Genomic DNA, 15,306 nt, shown 5'->3' with positions numbered 1-15,306 from the left:
CCCAGTGAAAGGAGGGCACCTGGGGGCCCTCAGCAGACGAAGGCCAGGGTCAGTGGCTCATGCCTATAATCCCAACACTCTGGGAGGACAAGGCACATGGATCACTTGAGGTCAGGAGTTTGACACCAGCCTGGCCAACTTGGTGAGACCCCTGTCTCTACTAAAAATACAAAAATTAGGCTGGGTGTGGTAGCTCATGCCTGTAGTCCCAGCACTTTGGGAGGCCAAGGTGAGAAAATCACCTGAGGTCGGGAGTTCAAGACCAGCCTGACCAACATGATGAAACCCTGTCTCTACTCAAAATACAAAAAATTAGCTGGCCGGGCGCGGTGGCTCACGCCTGTAATCCCAGCACTTTGGGAGGCCGAGGCGGGCGGATCACAAGGTCAGGAGATCGAGACCATGGTGAAAGCCCGTCTCTACTAAAAACAGAAAAAATTAGCCGGGCGAGGTGGCGGGCGCCTGTAGTCCCAGCTACTTGGGAGGCTGAGGCAGGAGAATGGCGTGAACCCGGGAGGCGGAGCTTGCAGTGAGCCGAGATTGTGCCACTGCACTCCAGCCTGGGCGACAGAGCGAGACTCCGTCTCAAAAAAAAAAAAAAATTAGCCAGGCATGGTGGCTGGCACCTGTAGTCCCAGCTACTCGGGAGGCTGAGGCAGGAGAATTGCTTGAACCTGGGAGGCAGAGGTTGCAGTGAGCTGAGGTCGTGCCACAGCACTCCAGCCTGGGCAACAAAGCGAGACTGTCTCAAAAAAAAAAAAAAAATTAGCTGGGCGTGATGGTGGGCACCTATAATCCCAGGTATTCAGGAGGCTGAGGCAGGAGAATCGCTTGAACCTGGGAAACAGAGGTTGTAGTAAGCCAAGATTGTGCCATTGCACTCCAGCCTAGGCAACAGAGCAAAACTCTATCTCAAAAAATAATAAAAATTATTTTTCTTGACTGGGCGCGGTGGCTCATGCCTGTAATCCCAGCACTTTGGGAGACCGAGGCAGGTGGATTACCCAAGGCCAGGAATTTGAGACCAGCCTGACCAACATGGATAAACCCCGTCTCTACTAAAAATACCAAAATTAGTCAGGTGTGGTGGTGCATGCCTATAATCCCAGCTACTCGGGAGGCTGAGGCAGGAGAATCGCTTGAACCCAGGAGGTGGAGTTTGCAGTGAGCCAAGATAGCGTGCCATTGCACTCCAGCCTAGGCAAGACTCCGTCTCAAAAAAAAAAAAAAAAAAAAAAAAAAATTTATTTATTTTAAAAAAGGGCCTCTAAAAATATGTTTCAGGCCCCACAAGTCCTGGATTGTCGTTGGCTCACCAGATATACTGGCTCCACTTGTTTCCAGAACACCCTGCAGTCTCCGGCCTCAGGGCTTCTGCCTAAGCAGGTTCCCCTCCCTTTTGAAAGTCTAGGTGTGCTCAAGGCCAAGGCAGGAGGATCCCCTGAGCCTTGAAGCTCAAGGACATCCTGGGCAACAGAGACCCTGTCTCTACAAAAAATAGCCAGGTGGCTGGGCGCAGTGGCTCACACCTGTAATCCCAGCACTTTGGGAGGCCAAGGAAGGCAGATCACCTGAGGTCAGGAGTTTGAGACCAGCCTGACCAACATGGAGAAACCCCGCCTCTACTAAAAATACAAAATTAGCTGGGCGTGGTGGCGCATGCCTGTAATCTCAGCTACTCAGGAGGCTGAGGCAGGGGAATTGCTTGAATCTGAGAGCTGGAGGTTGCAGTGAGCCAAGATCATGTCACTGCACTCCAGCCTGGATGACAGGGTGAGACTCAGTCTCAAAAAAAAAAAAAAAAAAAAAAATTTGCCGGTGTGGTGGCATATGCCTGTGTTCCCAGCTACTCAGGAGGCTGAGGTGGGAGAATCACGTGGGTTCAGGAGGTCATGTAGTGAGCCGTGATCATGCCACTGTGCTCCAGCCTGGGTGACAGAGCGAGATCCTGTCTCCAAAAAAAAACAAAAACAAAAACAAAAAAACGCATTCTCCAACCCCCTCCCCCCTAGGCATCCCAACACCCCATGTCCCCTGCCCCACTCCCCCTAGCCTATCTGGCTGGACTGCGTCCCCTGCTGAAACTGACTATTCTTACTCTACAGGCCCAGAGTAAGAATGCTGTGTTATTCACTGTTTTTTAAGAGTATTTATTTAGAGAGAGAGAGACAGAGGGTCTCGCTCTGTCGCCCAGGCTGGAGCGCAGTGTCGGGGTCACAGCTCACTGCAACCTCTGCCTCCTGGGCTCAAGAGATCCTTCCAGCTCAGCCTCCCAAGTAGCTGGGACTACGGGCACAAACTACCACACCCAGCTAATTTTTGTATTTTTTGTATTGACGGTGTCTTGCCATGTTGCCAGGCTGGTCTTGAACTCCTAAGCTGAGGTGCTCCACCCTTCTCAGTCTCCTAAAATATTAAGATTAGAGGCATGAGCCACCATACCCAGCCTATACCTACTTTCTCAGGTTATAAAGGAGATACGATATGATGCCTGCTGTGCCTGGGTGGTACTGGGCTCAAGAGTAGTGGTTTGTTCCTACCCACAAGGGCACGGTGTTTTGTGCACATCTGCAAAGGAGAGGCAGGCAGCTGGACTTCCAGAGTCTGGGGAGGTGGTCATGCCATTGTGAGGCCAGAAGTCAGCTCTCTGAGCCCTGGGTTCTTCATCTGCGTAGTGGAGCAGTCACCTGTGCTCCAGGGGGTTATGGGTGACAGATGTGAAAGCATCTGCAGCCTGTGATGGCTGCATTTGTGAGTGATCGTGTCTGGCTCATTCACTCACTCATCCTTAAGACTCACTGTGACCGAAAGTCATTTGGTTCCTACCTGTCTTAGTGTCCCAGGGCTGCCATAATGAAGTACCACAAACTGGGTGGCTTTAAACAATGGAAACTTGCCCAGCACGATGGTTCACCCCTGTAATCCCAGCACTTTGGGAGGCCGAGGCGGGTAGATCATCTGAAGTCAGGAGTTCGAGACCAGTCTGGACAACATGGTGAAACCCCGTCTCTACTAAAAATACAATATTAGCCGGGCATGGTGGAGCATGCTTGTAATCCCAGCTACTCAGGAGGCTGAGGCAGGAGAATCGCTTGAACCTGGGAGGTGGAGGTTGCAGTGAGCCGAGATAGCGCCATTGCACTGGGTGACAGAGCAAAACTCTGTCTCAAAAAAAAAAAAAAAAAAAAAAGTAAACAGATTGTCTCACAGTTCTGGGGGCTACAAGCCCAAAATCCAGGTTTCAGCAGGGCCGTGCTCCCTCTGCAACCCTGGGAGTCCTTCCTTTTCTGCTCCTAGCTTCTAGTGCCTTGCCGGCCACTCAGGCATTCATTGGCTTGCGGCTGCACAGCCAGTCTCTGCCTATGTGGTCGCCTGGCATCTTCCTTAGTGTCTGTGTCTTCACATGGCTGTTTTCTTACAAGCACACCAGTCAGATTAGACTACGGGCCCACCCTACTCCACCACGACCTCATCTTAACTAATAACACCTGCAATGATCCTACTCCCACATCATGTCACATTCTGATGCACTGAGGGTTAGGACTTGAACATACCCTTCTGGGGGAACACAGTTTAACCCTTACCACCACCCTGCAGATTATTGTCTTGGACTTCTTTGGGGCTCTTTAATGCAGCAAAGGCTGTTATTTTCAAATCCTAGCTACCCTTGGGTTGCATGGAGCAGCAGGAGTGACTCCCCACCCCGCCAGCCTGGCACACACAGCCTGGCTCAGCCAGCACCTGGATCCAGAGGCCGGAAGACCTGAAGAGGCTCTACCCAGACTGCCCCTGAGGACAGTGCAGTGGGACAAGGTCTTCACAGTCCCCAGTCCCCAGATGATCCCTAGCTCTTCAGAATGCAGGTAGCAGAGGTGACCAGAACAGTCAACACATGTGATCCTACTGTCCCTTCTGAGGCTGCGGTTTCCAGGTCATTATCCACTTACCGCAGCAGCTGGGGCATTCCTGGGGCCTTCCCAACCCAGGGCTAGCTAGACACAGGAGGCTCCAGCCACAACCCAAGCCCAGCAAGAAGCCTGCGCAGACCCACAGCTGAGGCTTCATGTGGCCAGCCCCCAGCCAAGTGGCAGTGCATGGAGAGACCCACAGGAGGCCAGAGGTGCTGCTGGGACTCAGAAAAGCCACAGCAACCAAGGCAACCCAGGACACTGTCATGCTCAGTCTGACAAAACAAAGGTGCAAGGGGCACAGATAAAGCTGGAAAGGAGAGGGCTGGGGAGGATGTGCCAGGGGCCTCTGACACTTGTCAGGGAGCAGGAATTCCAACTGCTCCCTGCACACAGAGTTGCAGGATTAGCAACTGAGTTACCCATGGAGACATCAGCTCAGAGTCCAGGCAGTTTTTCAGATGACACCGGGGATAAGAACATAAAGGCCAAGAAAATGGGTCACTTTGCACACACATGATGCCCCAACAGATGTGCCGGCTACCACCCAACACAAGACAAAGACGAACAGACAATAGACTGGTGGGGGAGCAGTGATCAAAGAAGGCTTCCTGGAGGAGGGGGCCTGACCGGCTCAGTAGGATACAGGTAAATGGAGCAAAGTGAGCGGGCATGGGATGGAGCAGGGTCAGTCAACCAAAGCCTGTGACTTTGAGCCTAAGGGACACTGACAGTCCTGACCCAAAGGAGGTGCAAGCCTCAGGACAGATTCTCATCGCTCATTCTTCTCCCTGGCGCAGAGGACTTTAGAGCTACCTGGCATTTTCTCCCTGTCCAAATCCACCCCACATTTCAAAAAAAGTAGGCAGACTACCCAACTTCACCCAGAACGGGGGTGCAGGGCTGGGCCTGGGTCTGAGGACTTCAGTTTTAAGCAGCAAGTCCAGTGCCTCTCGCCCCCATTGGGCGGACCGCGTGGGTGGGGCGGAGCCTGCGCCCATCTGCAGGTTGCTGGTTCGACTGCGGCCAGCAGGGGGCAGCTGAGCCCACTCTTTTCTCCCGACGGGCTGCAGGGACAGTGAACAGTACCGCCCGCCCAGGCAACCTGGAACCAGGGTCGTGTCCCACGGCAGAATCTGGGGGACCTTGGGTCTGGCGCTGCGCGCTCACCCCCTCTCAGAGTGGGAGTCCTGGCTCCTGACTGCTCTTTCTTCCTGCCACTGGGCCCATGATGGTTGTCCCCAACTTTCAAGAACACAGGGTAAGGGGTTTGTTTCCCTGGTGGTAAGGGGGGGCATTCCTCAGCTTCGTGATGGGTCCTGAGTTTTCCAAAGATCAGCATCCATGTCCTGGAAACGGATTCTGCTTTAGATGTGTGTTCTTCTGTGAAATGACAACTTAGTAAAAATATTTAAACTGGGGCTATTTGGAGACATCTAAGAGATGGGGTGAGCACAACCTGGCACTAGTTGCCTCCCTCGTGAGGCAGCTGACTGTCTGGCCTCTGCCCCTGGGCCCTTCCTTCTTCCCAGCTGCCCTGGGTCCTCTTCCAGCACCTCCTGTCCCCGCCTCACACACTAAGTCCTCCTGCTATTTTTAACTATTTGGCATAATTTGAAAAAGAGAGAATAATAATAGTCCCAGCTCTTCCCAAGGACTTATTTGTCCGGTGCCCATCTGACCTTGGCACTTTGTTGTGGGGGTGGAAGTGACCCTGACAGGTTCTCCCAGCCAGGCTTCCCATACAGCATCGTCAAGGTCAGCAGCCTCGTGGGCAGGGGCGCTCTACTCCCCCGCGGAAGCGCTGGCACCACGGCCAACTTGCTCACAGAGGGCACTCAATCAGACCAAGGTGGGTTGGGGCAGAAAAGCCTCCTTCAGAGATTCAAGGACAGTCACAACCGGTGCTGTGATGGGGCCACCGGGACAAGCACAGTGCGCCATTCCCGCCAGCAGGGACCCAAAAGAAAGTGGTAGGCTCTGGCAGTGGGGGCTGCTGGCGGCCCTGGAGAAGAGAGAGGGCTTTGCAGACCTGGGTGGAGGTGGTGGGATGTCAGCACCCGGGCTCCCTGCTCAGAGGAGCTGGCGCCAGGATTCCCAGTGGGTGGGCTTGGGGAGGAGGCTGGAAAGGTTGGCACAGGCAAAAGTGTCGGGCCTAGGAAAGCTGGGCTTGCTTATTTGGCCAAGGCGGGTGGGGAGGGTTGGAGGAGGTCTAGGGGCCGCTGGAGGTGCAGGGCAGCCCGGGGAGGCAGGGCTATGGGGCCCAAACACGCATTCCACAGGCCTTCCCTCTGCGGGAACAGGAGTGAGGACACAGGCGCTCAGCATGGCAGGATGGGAACAGGAAGGTCTGGTGAGTGCTGTGACCATTAGGATGCGGCTACAGGAGACAGAGGTGACAGTGAGCTAGTGAAGAGGCAGGAGGAGGCAAGGAGGGCAGGGTGTTCTGGGGTGCCAGCTCAGGCAAGGCTCCAAGGAGTGGGTGCGTGCTCAGGAGGACGGGGGACCAGGGCCTGGGGTAAGGGGCAGGCGCCCAGGAACTCTAGCATGGCAGGGAACGGGGTAGTCCCAGGAGATCCAGATACAGGGGCTGACACCACAAAGTTCTTTCCTGTAAAGTACAGCCTGAGGCCTGGGGCTTGGCCCTGCGCAGAGGAAGCCCCCCTTAGATGTGCCTCGGCAGTAGTGAGGAAACGGCACACACAGACCCCACACAGCCCGAGGAGACGGGTCAAATGCAAGAGCGAGAAGCTCTCTCCTGAGGGTCCCTCCCCTGCCTCGCCTTCCTGGCGGGCAGCCTGCTTTCCAGCACACTGGTGGTGGACCAGCCCACATCAGGTCAAAGTGTTAAAAATAGCTGGAGGGCTCAATATGTGGGGGGGGGGGGTATGGGGGGTGCTGAGGGAGGGCCCAGGACAATTGGGAAGGAGGAAGGGCCCGTGGGGCTGGGGCTGGGACAGTGGCTCCTGTGGGTGCAGCAGCTCCAGGACATGCTCACCTCACCTCGGCTTTGTAAACCAGGGCCGTGGGAGTCCCCTCTCCCTCAAATGCCTCTGCCTCTGCCAACGTGTGACTGAGAGTGCACCCCAGTTCCCTTTGACCACCCCAGGCAGTCCCAGTCCACAGAGAGCAGCTGTTGCCCTTCCCTCTCCTGCCTCCTGACCTAGGAACCCACAGAGCTGGGCCTGTCATCACATTTGTGGGGCCACAGCTGACCTGGGAACTCCCTTCCTCAGTCAGTCCACAAATATTTACCCAGAGCCTCACTGTGCTCAGTGACCTTTACAAAACATAAAGTGCAGAGTCCCGTGCCAGGGGACAGCGATCCCAGGCAAAACAGACCGAAACCCTTCCCTCGAGGAGATCAAGTTCGGGGGTGCTTTACAGCCGTGGTCAGGAGGCTGGCTGGCTGAGTGGTGACCTTGGGGCAGAGCCTGAAGGAGCAGTGGGGGTGGACTAGGCAGCAACTGGGTGAAGAGTGTTCCAGGAAAAACTACATTGTCAGAATCAAGAGATGTTAAGGCCGAGAGGAGCCTCAAAATGGGGGAAGCAAGGCTGGGTGCGGTGGCCTGCCCTGGTCACATGAGAGGTGGGGGCAGAGCAGGCCAGAGCCTCACAGGAAGAGGCCGGTTAGAGTTGGGGGTGGGGCCCAGCTTATGTTTCCTGCCTTGGCTACAAGGCATGAAAGACGGGCTCCCCGCCAGCACGCAGTGACACTGCAGTTTCCAGACCCAGGCCCTGAGCTGAGGGGCCTCAGGGCTCAGAAAGGGCCTAGGCCTCAGATCTCTGGTGAGCAGGGAGCCCAAAATGGCCCTGGAGGCCACAGCTCCAGAACTGGACCCATGGAGAATGGAGGGCTGGGGCCCTGCACATTCTCAAGCAGTAGTAGCAACACTGTCATTGTCCTGCCCTTGGTATAAGCCCGAAGCACCACCCTTTCTTACCCAGCTCCTGCTCCCCTTTTCCAGGGGCTCCTATGGGAAAACCCAGGTACTTCCTGGGACTGGTCTGTCTATATGTTTGGAAACCACAGAGCTGACCTGGCTTCACAACAAGATGTGGGGGCCAGGCACCCAGGAGACCAGTGATCCTGACTGGCAAGAGACGCAAGAAAGGGCTTGGAGACAGAGCCAGGTGCTGTGGCTACCCACGTAATACCAGCACTTTCGGAGGTCGAGGCAGGCAGATCACTTGAGGCCAGGAGTTTGAGATCAACCTGGCCAATGTGGTGAAACCTTGTCTCTACTAGAAATACAAAAAAGAATATTAGCTAGCATGGTGGTGTAAGCCTGTAATCTCAGCTACTCGGGAGGCTGAGACAGGAAAATCGCTTGAACCCGAGAGGTGGAGGGTGCAGTGAGCCAAGATCACACCACTGCACTCTAACCTGGGCAACAGAGTAAGACTCCATCAAAAAAAAGAAAAGAAAGGAAGGCCTTGGAGACAGGGCGCTGACCCTGGAATCCAGATGTTGCCAAAGCAGCCCCCTCCTGTTTCTCTGCCTGCCTGGGAAGAAGCAGGCGGTGGCCACCCACCCGGGCAGGGTGGGGCCTTCACCACCCAGCCCCACCCCGGAATCCAAGGGCCTCTGTTTGCTGCTGCTTTCTGGAACAACTTGTTTTGATTTAGAGAAATCTGCTGACACCAGCCTCCCTGCTCTCGCCCTCCAGCAGGGCAGAGGTATTTTTAGACTTATTTGAAGAAGAAGAGAGCAGAACCCAGGTCCAATGTGTACCCTTCTTGCTGTGGGCACAGCTTTGGCCCCTTAAGGCAGGACAGAGATACCCATGTGGTTGTCTACCCTCAGCTCATCTCTCCTTCAATACGTTCCTTTCCTGAGAAAAATGAACTGTGTGCAAATTGGAGGCCAGCAAAGCTTCTACATAAGGACCCTCTGAAACAGTGCTCTTTTATCCTCGAAAACCCAGGGTGGCAGAGGCAGCTCCAGACACAAGGGCACAAAAGAGCCTTGGTTCCCTTTGTGACAGGGAAGCCCATGCTTTACAGAATCCTATGCTTTGTATGTCAATAATTCTCTATACTTAAGAAAGAAAATATATACATATATACATATATACACATATCAGAAGGGGTCTCACTGTATTGGCCAGCCTGGAGTACAGTGGCACAATCCTAGCTCACTGCAGCCTCAAACTCCCAGGCTCAAGAGATCCTGCTGCCTCAGTCTCCCCGATAGCTGGGACTACAGGCAGTCATGTGCACCTGGCTTTTTTTTTTTTTTTTTCATTTTTTGTCCAGACAGGGTCTTGCTGTGTTTCCCAGGCTGGTTTCAAACTCCTGGCTTCTAGGCAATCTTCCCACCTTGGCCTTCAAAAGCAATTGGATCCCACTCTTTTTTGAAAAATAAAATCTACCATAATTTGTTTTTGGGATTTGGGAATGATGTGTGTGAATTAGAGAGATTTTGAGACCTGAGATAGAGAAAAGCAAGTTAAGACATCAACTGGGGCCTGGAAACAGCACTACAGTGGGGATGACCCACCTCTCAGGTGCCTGGTGAGATAAAAGAAAGGCCTGGCTGACTCCACCGCCCAGTACTGTGAAGCAGCAGGGGAGTCACTCCATAGGTTTCATAAGCTGCCCAGCTTTCTAGAACATTCTGACAGACAATTCCCTCTTTCCACACGGTTCTTTCAGGCCAAATCACCCCCCCCCAACCCACCCTGGGAGATATAGTCAGGACGAGACCGATGGGGCAGATCCTGGAGGAGGCCGCACTGCCGGAATCTTCCCCTGGCAGAGAAACAGGGCTAAGCAGCCGCCAGGGAGCAAGCCTGGGCTTGCCACATCGTCACCTTCTGTGCCGAAGGTCAGATGACACACAGTCACCAGTTTTCCGAGAAGCACAGGGAGGGGTGCATGTCGGGCCCAGCCCTGCCTGCTGATGCCACCTCACAGACGCAGGCGAAATGTCATCAGCTTCCTCCCGGTTGCCAAGGGAGCCTGTTTTTAGGGGGTTGTTTTGTATGGGGTGTGGGTGTTAACCAGGGAGAGGTTCCTGGCAAGGAGTTCCTGTCAGAGCCCATTTTCCGTTCTGGTTACTTGGACCGGGGTCCTTTTTCTACCTCTACCTCAGGGACCAGGGCTTCCTCATCACCCTGCACCCCCTAGCAAGTGAGGCGCCCGCTACACGGTCCAAAGTCCTCTCCAGACTTTCGGGTCCTGCCCGCCTTGGTGGAGGGCTCAAGAGTTCCCCAGGTTTGCTTCCAGAAGAGCCAGGCTGGGGGTGCCTGCTTGCAAATGCCGCAGATAAATAAATAAACAAATAACCTTTCTCCCCATCCCCACCCAAATGTAAAATGAGCCGACAGCCGGTCCCTGGGCTATGACAGATACTGCTTTCCGCACAAAATCTTGGTTTTACATTATTTTGCAAGGGCCTTTTCCCACTTAATCCATCCTGAACACACTTCTTGAATGTTCTACCCCGTCAGGGATGCGCGTTCTCAGGAAACACGTCCCCTCGCCAGGCCCCTGGGAACAGTCACAACCACGACGCCTGTCCCCGAAGCGCCCGCACGGCTCCATGGGATTCCATGTTGTCACCCACTGGATCCTGGACGCCATCAGCTCGCAGCAGGGTTTCCAGACCACAGAAACCGCCTGTTGGGGTGCGGGGCGTTACACGTCCCCTCGCAGCGCCCCGCTGGGCTTCTGGGCCGCCCCGCCCCCACCCCGCGCCCGGACGCTGACGTCACTGGCCGAGCCCGACTCGGAGCCGCCGCCCGAGAGTCACGCGCGCCTCCCGGCGGGACGCGCCCTCTGCAGAGATCCCTCCGCCGCCGCCTGGAATTTTCCAGACGTCCTGCCGGCCCTTCTTTCGGGCCTCGTCGGGGCGTGGTGACCTGAGGCGACCTCGGCGGCTCCCGTCGCCCACTTAGGAGGGCGCCCCCGCCCGCCTCTTTCCGAGCCCCTCTCTCTGGGAAGCGAGCCTTGCCAGACCCCAACACCCAGGAAGAAAGTCTTCTCCGTCATGGCATCCGCCTTCCAAATGTCACCTTGAGCGCTGTCTGCGATCCCAAAAAGCACTGCTAAGGAGAAGCGGGGATAAACTGGGGTCCTTGCGTCGGGGGCGCCTGGGAGACCATGCACCGCCTGGGTCGTCTCCCCGGGCCGGGTCGGGGAGGGACTTTTTTTCCGGTGGCCGTGGAGGAATCGTCCCGTTGAACAGTGACCCCGGTGACGCGGCAGAGGGCTATAAAAGCAAAAGTTGTGGCCGGTCCAGCAGAAGTTAGCGATAGGGAGGGATTCGCATTTGGGTGTAGTTGTGGGGGAGGAAGTGGCCAGTTCAGGGCCTCGGGACAGACAGGGAGAGATGATTGAGTTAGATGAGACTGGGGGGCCTGGGGGTACAAGAAGGAAGCTTGACAAGGAGACTAGGTCTGAAGAAACCACAGTGGGGCAGGCTGCGTGGAAAATGCCCGCAGGAGCCCCCAGAGGGGACTGCCATGCTCCAGGCCAGGCTGTCCCTACTGCCTGCTGGAGGGGGAACTTGACCTCTGGGAGGGAGCCGCTCTTGCATGGCTGAGCGAGCCCCCGTGCGCTGGTCTGTGTGGAAGGAGGAAGGCAGGGAGAGGTAGAAGGGGTGGAGGAGCCAGCAGGAATGAATGGGCCGCTGCGGCCCTGGAAACGATCAGGAAGGCAGGCAGTGGGTGCAGGGCTGCAGAAGGGCCGGGAGGGCCGAGCTTCAACTTGTCCATGCCAGCAGCCCCTTTTTTTCCAGACCAAGGGCTGTGAACCCGCCTGGGGATGAGGCCTGGTCTTGTGGAACTGAACTTAGCTCGGCGGGGCTGACCGCTCTGGCCCGGGGTGGTATGTAATTTTCGCTCGGCCTGGGACAGGGCCCAGACCGGGCCCAGCCTGGTGGAGCGTCCAGGTCTGGGTGCGAAGCCAGGCCCCTGGGCGGAGGTGAGGGGTGGTCTGAGGCGTGATGTGGAGTTAAGGCGCCATCCTCACTGGTGACTGGTGCAGCACCTAGCATGTTTGACAGGCGGGGACTGCGAGGCACGCTGCTCGGGTATTGGGACATTGACCAACGCTTTATTTTCCAGGTGGCAGTGCTCCTTTTGGACTTTTCTCTAGGTTTGGCGCTAAACTCTTCTGTGAGCTCACTCCACCCCTCCTCCTCCCTTTAACTTACCCATTCACTTAAAACATTACCTGGTCGTCTGGTAAGCCCGGGACAGTAGCCGAGTGGCTTTTGGAGTCGGTATTGTTGGTAATGGTGGAGAAAGAGAGGCCTTCCCGCTGAGGCTGGGGTGGGGCGGATCGGTGTTGCGTGCCTGCAGAGAGGGTGGGGAGTGAATGTGCACCCCTGGGCGGGCCTGCAGCCATCCAGCTGAAAGTTACAAAAATGCCTCATAGACCGTGGTTTGTTACTATAGTGTTCCTCATGGCGAGCAGATGGAACCGGGAGACATGGAGCCCCTGGCCAGTGTGAGTCCTAGCAGTGCAGGAGGGGAGACCATGGAGGAGACAGCCCGCCTCAATTGATGCCTGCAGATTGAATTTCCAGAGGCTTAGGAGGAGGAAGTTCTCCAATGTCGTGTTTCCAGGCCTTGCTGGGGAAGCCCTGTATTCAGGAGGCTACCATTTAAAGTTTTCAGATGAGCTTATGGGGGGCAATCTTAAAATATCCACAGCAGATGCATCCGGCTCGAGGGGCCATCAGCTTTGAATAAATGCTTGTTCCAGAGCCCATGAATGCCAGCAGGCACCCCTTCTTTCCTGGGGTAAAGGTTTTCAGATGCTGCGTCTTCTAAATTGAGCCTCCGGTCATACTAGTTCTGTGCTTGGAACCTTGCTTCAAGAAGATCCCTAAGCTGTAGAACATTTTAACGTTGATGCCACAACGCAGATTGATGCCTTATAGATGGAGCTTGCAGATGGAGCCCCGTGACCTCTCACCTACCCCCCCATTTGCCTGCCTGCCTGTGCGTTGCTCGGAGAAGTTCTTAGCCTGATGAAATAACTTGGGGTGTTGGAAAGCTGTTTAATTTTAAATGCCTTAGACGGGGGATGTATTAGAGGAAGCAGATTGTCAAGAGTGTCATTGTGTTATGCTAAACTCTGGGAGGGTACAAATTGGTCATTCCCAAATCTGTGTGTGAAAAATGGCAGGTCTAGTTTGCGCATTGTGATTGCATTGCAGATTACTAAGAGAAGGTAATGATGGGTATACTGGTAGTGCTCTTTTGTTCTTGCTTCGTTTTTTTGCACCTGAACTTCGTTAGATTTCATAATGCTTTTTTGGCATTCTAATAAGAGGACCCTGAGGTGGGAGTTGTGGGAGATGGGGAGAAGGGGACAGCTTGGCACTGGTCATGTGGGAGTTGCAGTGTGGGGGATGGGGGTGTGCAGCTTGGCACTGGTACTGGGAGGGATGAAGGTGAAGGAGAGGGTTGATTAGGTATATAGTGTGGGTGGTAGGAAATGCAGGTTGAAGGGAAATTCTCTGGGGCTTTGGGGAGTTTTGTGCGGTGGGTGAGCCAAGAAAATACTAATTAATAATAGTAAGCGTTGGTTAAGTTGTTGCTTGGAAGTGAAAAGTTGCTTAGAAGCTTTCCCAAAGCTTAGAACTTTAAGTGCAAAAAAAAAGAAAAGAAAAAAACCCAAAACAAAATTGTTTTGCTTTGCTGCAAGGTGGGGAAGACTGAAAAAGTGTAACCGAAAACAGATGACACAGAGTCACCCGTTTTCCGAGAACCACAGGGAGCGGTGTATGATGCCATCTCACAGGCAGGGCAAGTGTCTTTACCAGCTTCCTCCCGGTGACCAAGGCAGCCTGTTTTAGAGGGTTGTTTTGTTTGGGGTGTGGGTGTTATCAAGTGAATTAATCACTAGAAAGATGGGTGTCAGACTTGTAGACGCAGCAGATCGGGCAGCAGATCGGCATCCTTCACTGCCCCTTAGCAACTTAGGTGGTCAACCTGAAGCTGTGAAGGTGTGATTTTTCAGGAGCTGGAAGTCTTAGAAAAACCTTGTAAATGCCTACATTGTGGGCTTTTGACATTTTTAAGGGACCGCTTAAGACGAGATTAGATGGGCGGCTCTGGATTTGTAACTCATTTGTCACGGATACCTTGTGATTGAAAATCATGAGTGAAGTGAAATTGCAGTGCATTTCAAGGGAATTTTGTATGTAAATCGTGCCTTAGAAACACTTCTGTTGTCTTTTCTGTGTTTGGTCGATATTAATAATGGCAAAATTTTTACCTACCTAGTATCTTCAAATCGTAGTCTTTGTAACAAGAACCAAATAACCTTTTGTGGTCGCTGTAAAATTAATACTTGGTAGCAGACAGAATCCATGTACCTTTGCTAAGGTTAGAATGAATAATTTATTGTATTTTTAGTTTGAATGTTTGTGCTTTATAAATGATCCAAGACTAGAGGGGAAACTATCACCTAAAATCCATGTGGAAAACAAGAGCTAAAAAGGAAAGGGGATGGGGATTGTGGGGAGGGAGTGGGTGAGGTGCCTTTACTACATGTGTGATCTGAAAAACCTGCTTGGTTCTGAGCTGCGGCTATTGAATTGGTAAAGTAATGCCAATGGCCTTTTATCATTTCCTTCTTCCCTTTAAATTTCACTTAAAATTTTTAAAATCACGGTTATTTTTATCCTTGGGATCTTTCTGTCTTCTGGGTTCCGTTTTTTAAATGTTTAAAAATATGTTGACATGGTAGTTTAGTTCTTAACCAGTGACTTGGGGATGATGCAAACAATTCCTGTTGTTGGGATTTAGAGTGTATTACTCATGCATGTATGAGGAAATAGTCTCCGGTATGCTGTTGTGAAATTGAAACTGTAAAAGTAGATGGTTAAAAGTACTGGTGTGTTGCTCTGTATGGTAAGAACTAATTCTGTTACGTCATGTACGTAATTACTAATCATTTTTCTTCCACTTTACAGCACAAATAAAGGTTTGAGTTCCAAACTCATGAGAATTGTTGTATTGCTATGTTACATTTCTCGACCCCTGTCACATTGCCTTCATAAGGAAGTTGTGGATGTATCTTCATATTGTAGATTTAGGTCTAGATTTGCTAGCTCCAAGTAATTGAGGCCATGTAGGAGAGCATGGTAACCACAGATAGAACTGCTATTATCCCAAGTGGGCTGCAGACTGCTGGGTGGGGAGGGTATCTCTTGGGAGTTGGTAATGATTTGTTTGAAATGTGATGAACCACTCAAGCCAGTGAAGGTGGGTGTGTGTAGGTGGGGAGTACTTTGCCATACTATTTTAAAACATTACCTGGTTAGAGTTCTAAGTGGTATTTTTGTTTGGTTAGGGGAAAGTCTGAATAAAAACAGAAATGGACACATAATATGTATATTCCATAGTCTTTGGGAGGCTGGAATGTGTCTGGGATT

The 15,306-nt window shown here is 53.1% G+C and overlaps 1 long non-coding RNA gene across 1 annotated transcript; it reads left to right on the top strand.

Moving 5' to 3' along the window:
• Positions 1-10,739: 10,739 nt before the first annotated feature.
• On the top strand, positions 10,740-14,873 carry LOC103241899 (uncharacterized). The gene is made up of 2 exons (XR_012092759.1): positions 10,740-11,741; positions 11,981-14,873. It is a non-coding gene; the product is annotated as an uncharacterized lncRNA (long non-coding RNA).
• Positions 14,874-15,306: the final 433 nt, after the last annotated feature.

The sequence above is a fragment of the Chlorocebus sabaeus genome, chromosome 1 (assembly GCF_047675955.1).
Source record: "Chlorocebus sabaeus isolate Y175 chromosome 1, mChlSab1.0.hap1, whole genome shotgun sequence".
Classification (NCBI taxonomy): domain Eukaryota; kingdom Metazoa; phylum Chordata; class Mammalia; order Primates; family Cercopithecidae; genus Chlorocebus; species Chlorocebus sabaeus.
Note: the sequence above shows the minus strand (reverse complement) of the source record. Positions and strands in the feature narration are given on the sequence as shown.